The sequence below is a fragment of the Dipteris shenzhenensis genome, chromosome 17 (genome assembly GCF_047967505.1).
Source record: "Dipteris shenzhenensis isolate YYH24624 ecotype China chromosome 17, Dip_SZ_1.0, whole genome shotgun sequence".
Classification (NCBI taxonomy): Eukaryota; Viridiplantae; Streptophyta; class Polypodiopsida; order Gleicheniales; family Dipteridaceae; genus Dipteris; species Dipteris shenzhenensis.
The window spans coordinates 24,383,795-24,389,794 of NC_141612.1; positions in this window are offsets into that span (position 1 = coordinate 24,383,795).

Consider the following 6,000-nt stretch of genomic DNA (forward strand, 5'->3'; position numbering starts at 1 on the left):
GCACACCCACATGGGAGTTGCAACAAGATACAAATAGGATTCCCATGCCCAGTAATCCCATTGGTAACTTTTGGAGGCAATACCCAAACATGCAGTCAAGAGGAGGATGGGACCTCTCCAAAATTTCAATGAGTATCCCCAAGCACAAATCACTCCAAACATCAGCATCAAATTAAAGCCACATCCTGTTTGGCGTAAACCAAAGCTGCTCAATGAAAAGTACCTCCTTGAATACATACTGTGAAGATAGTGGGAGAGAGGGAAGGAGTCTCACTTGCAGCTTTCTCACATACACAATGGGGGAATACACACAAAGGTGGAGGCTGAAAACAGTTTTCCTCTTCTTAGTTGTGAAAGCCAAAAGAACTCTAGTACAAAGAAATAGAAGAACCCTATATGTGGGTCTCAAACCAAACTCAACTAACTAAGGTGGCATACTAACTGAGCCACAAACTAGAGTAGATAAGGATAGCTGTCATCCAGCTATTATTCGTGGGCGGTGTACCAACCGCGGCTGCAGCTAACAAGTCGGTGACATAAATGCACAACGGTCACCCTGGCATATCGCGAGTGGAGCTGGATATCTCAACACTCCCCCTCGAGCTCAATCCCAATTCATGCACACCAAGCAGGTCTCTGAACTTGCGCAGCTTTTCTGCGCCCAATGCTTTCGTGAATATGTCAGCTACTTGATCCTCTGTGCTGACATAAACTAGATCAATAAGACCTAGTAAAACCTTCTCCCGCAGATAGTGATAATGCACCTCAATGTGCTTTGTTCTAGCATGATAGACTAGGTTATTTGCCAAGTGTATACTGCTCATGTTGTCACAATAAATGACAACTGGCCCATCTGTAGACTGATGCATATCATAGAGTAGCTTATGCAACCAAGCTACCTCGCATGTAGCCATTGCTGCACCCCTGTACTCAGCCTCTGTGCTTGACAAGGCAACTGTAGGCTGTTTCTTGCTGCTCCAAGTGACTGTAGCACTCCCAAAAGAGAACACATATCCACTGGTAGATCGTCTATCAGAAATACTATCAGCCCAATTAGCATCAGTGTATCCATGCAACTGTATCTGAACCCCAGCCTCATAAAATAGTCCATACTGTAATGTGGACTTCACATACCTGAGTATGCGTCTAGCCGCATCCAAATGCGGTTTCCTTAGAGCCTGCATAAACTGACTTACCAATCCAACAGCATAGCTTAAATCTGGCCTGGTAATAGTCATATAAATCAAACTTCTTACTATGCGTCTGTACATAGTAGGGTCTTCCAGAAGCTCACCTGCATCTGTGCTCAACTTCACATTCTGCTCCACAGGAACTGAAATAGGCTTACAGCCTGTCATCCCATATTTGGACAGCATGTCCAATCCATACTGCCTCTGCAAGAGCTATATCCCACTTGGTGATCTAATCACCTCAATGCCCAAGAAATAACGCAGCTCTCCCAAATCCTTCATCTCAAACTTCTGCTTCAATAGCATTTTCACATGAAGGATATCTTCATCACTATCACCTGTGATGATCAAATCATCAACATAAATGACAAGCAGCATAATCCCTTTCTCTGTTTTTCTCACATAGAGTGAGAAATCTGCCTTGGAAATCTGAAAGCCAATAGTGACAAGATATTGTCCTATCTTGTCAGACCATGCTCTAGGTGCTTGCTTCAAGCCATACAAGGCTTTCTTCAACCTGCAAACAAACTCAGGATGAATAGCATGAACATAACCTACTGGCTGCTCCATAAAGACCTCTTCTTGCAAATCACCATGCAAGAAGGCATTCTTTACATCCATCTGATGTAAAGACCATCCCTTTGATGCAGCCATAGAAATGACTGCTCTTACAATTGCCATCCTTGCAACCGGACTGAATGTTTCTTTATAATCAATGCCGTATGTCTGTGCATACCCCTTGACAACTAATCTTGCCTTGTATCTATTCACAGAACCATCTGCATTGTGCTTGATCTTGTAAACCGACTTACAGCCAATTGCATTCTTGTCTTTAGGCAAAGGCACCAATTCCCATGTAGCATTTGCTTCCAAGGCATCCATTTCTTCATCCATGGCTTTCTCCCATTTTTCATTTCCCATGGCTTGCTCAAAAGAAGTGGGTTCTGGTTCCTGTATCACTTTGACCATATAGGCATAGTGAATGGCTGTAAATCCATCATATTTCAGCCTATCCACAGGATATCTAACCCTGGTAGACCTGCGCAAAATAGGCTCACTTCTAGGTGCTCTCAAAACATCCCTGGTCTTCCTTACTCCAGGTGTAACAACAGAAGGAATACCCAACTCATCATCAATGCTCTGTTCTGAGCCACTGGATTCACCATCCACATAAGAGTGACCTGCATTCACATCAAACATGGGCTGATCTACCTTCTCTTTTCCTTTTCGTGATACCTGCGTACCAATATTTGCATTGCTTTGAGGAGATTCTCCTGATCTCAATCTGCCTGTCCATGGCGAAGTATGTGAACCACTGCTAGAGGACACTGCAGGTCCACTGATATTTTGTGACTGTTGCATTGAATTCTGTGCAGCAATACCATTTTGTGCATCTACATCAATCATCACATTTACTGGTTTATACCAGCTGCTCATCTCATCAAAAACAACATCTCTGCTCACTGTAAACTTACGAGTAGAAGGGTTATAGCATCTATACCCTTTCTGCTGCAGAGAATAACCAATAAAGATGCACTTCTCAGCTTTTGGATCCAACTTGGACCTCAACTCATTTGGCACATGAACATAGGCAATGCAACCAAAAATTTTCAAATGAGAAATGTCTGGTTTCCTAACAGTATACATCTCCTCTGGCGTCATGCCATGTATTGCTGTAGTGGGAGTCCTGTTCATTACTGCTGTAGCAACTGCTTCAGCCCAATAATAATCTGGTAGATCTTTCTCATTTAGCATGGCCCTAGATACCTCTCCAATATGCCTGTTTTTCCTTTCTGCAATTCCATTTTGCTGTGGGGTATGACTGCATGAATATTGCTGCTTTATGCCATGCTCCTGCAAGAACCTTGCAAACTCATTTGAGAGGTACTCTCCCCCTCCATTTGACCTTAGGCATTTTATTTGCAGGCCTGTTTCTTTTTCAACCATAGCTTTAAAAGCTTTGAAGTGCCCAAACACTTCACTTTTCTTTTTCATAAAATACACCCAAACTTTTCTGCTGAAGTCATCAATAAAAGTGACAAAATAGTGACATCCTCCAATAGATGCAGCTTTAGTAGCCCACACATCAGAGTGGATTAATTCCAATGGCTTTTTACTCTCTTGAACATGCCTAGGAAATGGTTTCCTTGCCTGTTTTCCAAATTGACAGGCTTCACAAACCTTATGCATTTCTGCAACCTTGAATTTAGGCAATCCTGCAACAATATTTTGGGCTTGCATTGATTTAAGTTGCTGTATATTAACATGACCAATGCGTTTATGCCAGATATCAATATCTGCAACCACACCGGTCCCATGTGCAAACATTGCTGCACTTAATTCAAGCATGTCCGCATCCAACGTAAACATCTTGCCCTTCTTCTTTCCTTTTGCTATCAAGCGACCGTTATTTTTCATATCCTCAACAAAGCATCCATGAGGATTAAATCTGACCTGCAAGCCCTGCTCAACCATTTGACCAACAGAAACCAGGTTCTTGGTGATGTTTGGGACATGAAATACATCAGACAGGTATTTCTTTTTCCCATCCTACATTAACAAAGGAATTTTACCAATCTGCACAATAGGATGTGCAGTATCATCACCAGTCTCCACAAATCCTGGTTTTTCCATTTTCCTTGCATCCTGCATCCATTCTGCATGACCTGTCATGTGGTTTGACGCACCTGAGTCAACATACCACACATCATTTCGTTCTTCTGCACTTGTCACAAAATTGGTGATATGCTGCACCATAAATAGATGCTCATTTTTGTCATCACCATGTCTACTGGAAGATGCATAATTGCCTTGCTGCAATTTTCCATTCATAATGTCATTCTGCTTTTTGTAGCAGTCCTTAGCCATATGACCCATTTTACCACATAGTAGCATTCAACATTGTTGTTTGCATTTTGGCCTCTCTGCCATCCACCATGGCCTCTTTGGCTCCCCCTGCCTCTAGAGTTACCACGTCCTCCTGCATAGGACTGGTTTTCTTGAGTTTGCTGCATATTCTGATTTCTACCACGGCCTGCAGATCGGCCTCCTCTACCTCTGCCTCTACCTCTTCCAGCATTTGAGTAGAAGACAGTTTCTTTTGAAGTTCCTCCTGAAGAAGATGCACCCCCATTTCTCTGCTCTTCAGAAATTAAAAGAGCAAACAACTCTTCAAAATCAGGAAATTTTTCACGAACGGCAATGGATGTCCGGAACTGTGCATAATCCTTTCCTAGACCATTCAAGGTCACAGAAACTAGATCATCATCTTCCACTGGCGACCCAATGGAAGCAAGTGCATCTACAATTTTCTTCACCTTCATGTGGTAGTCATTTATGCTCAAATTTTCTCTCTGCACATTGTGCAACTCCTGTTTGAGCTGCATTTTCCTGGCTTGTGTATTTGTGCTGTACATCTTTGCCAAAGTATCCCATGCCTCCTTTGGCGTACTTGCATCCTGAATATGCACAATCATAGAGTCCGAAATACTGATAGACAGCCAGTACATAACTTTTCTAGCTCTCTCATGCCATCCTTTAAATGCCTGCATTTCCTGTTGATTGGGAACATTAGGAAGAACAGGTTCTTCTTCATTTCCTGTAATGAACTCCCAATAGCCTTTTCCCATAAGGAAATTCGTCATTCTAAACTTCCATGCCTGGAAGTTGTTCTTGTCAAGCTTTTCAGTGACAATCTGTGAAAGAGAATCAAATGCCATTACAGAACACTGTAAAATATTCTGTCACTGCAAAAAACACAGCTTTTGCCTCACACGGGCAGATCTGCAAAACTGACGAAAGTGGTATTTGACCACACAGTCACTTCCTAGTGACGATTTTGCATCAACAGGCAACAAGCATGATTCTGCAACTCCCAATATCTCTGCACACAGGCATACGATGCAATTTCTGCGGCAACTTTTCACCGACTAGCCGAGCAGTGGTCGCACAGCAAAAACAGGGCTTTTTTCTGAGTGCCTACGAAGAACTTCTGCCTTCAAAACGGGCCCCGAAATGGCCTCGAATCAGAAAAATAATGTCTCAATCTAAGACAGTGCACTCTTGCACTTCTGGCTGTACTACCTGCAGAGATTTGCTCCCAAACTCGAAATAGGAAAGCAACATTGGTCCTCTTACCAGGACACCACGACCTTGGTTTGCTTTCTTGAGCTCCTTACCACGACACCATGTGAAGATAGTGGGAGAGAGGGAAGGAGACTCACTTGCAGCTTTCTCACATACACAATGTAACTGAGCCACAAACTAGAGTAGATAAGGATAGCTGTCATCCAGCTATTATTCGTGGGCATTGTACCAACCGCGTCTGCAGCTAACAAGTCGGTGACATAAATGCACAACGGTCACCCTAGCATATCGCGAGTGGAGCTCGATATCTCAACACATACAAGCTCCATCTTCCTTTTGCATGCATCCCACATTTGATGCGGTACACTGTCGCTACCGGTGGGATGCCAATTATCACGATCCAGATAGTGCAGATGCTCCTTGCAATTGGCCATTAATCAATAGAAACTCTAAAATCAAATGGACAAGCCAGGAAACACTCATCAAAGCCTTGGACAAACATGCATCAATTATGCAAGGCAATTATGACAAAACACTCAAGGAAAGTGTAAAATACAGTGAAGCCTTAGCAGTCATCCTGGAGGTGTCCCTCACCATTGATGACCATTTGCCCAACCTCAGCTTCAATCCAAATCAACAGATAGATGCTCAAATAACAAGTCGCCTCTTTCAAAGAGAAATATCTCTTCAAGGACACTATGTGTGTTTGTTCGAAGAAATAGTT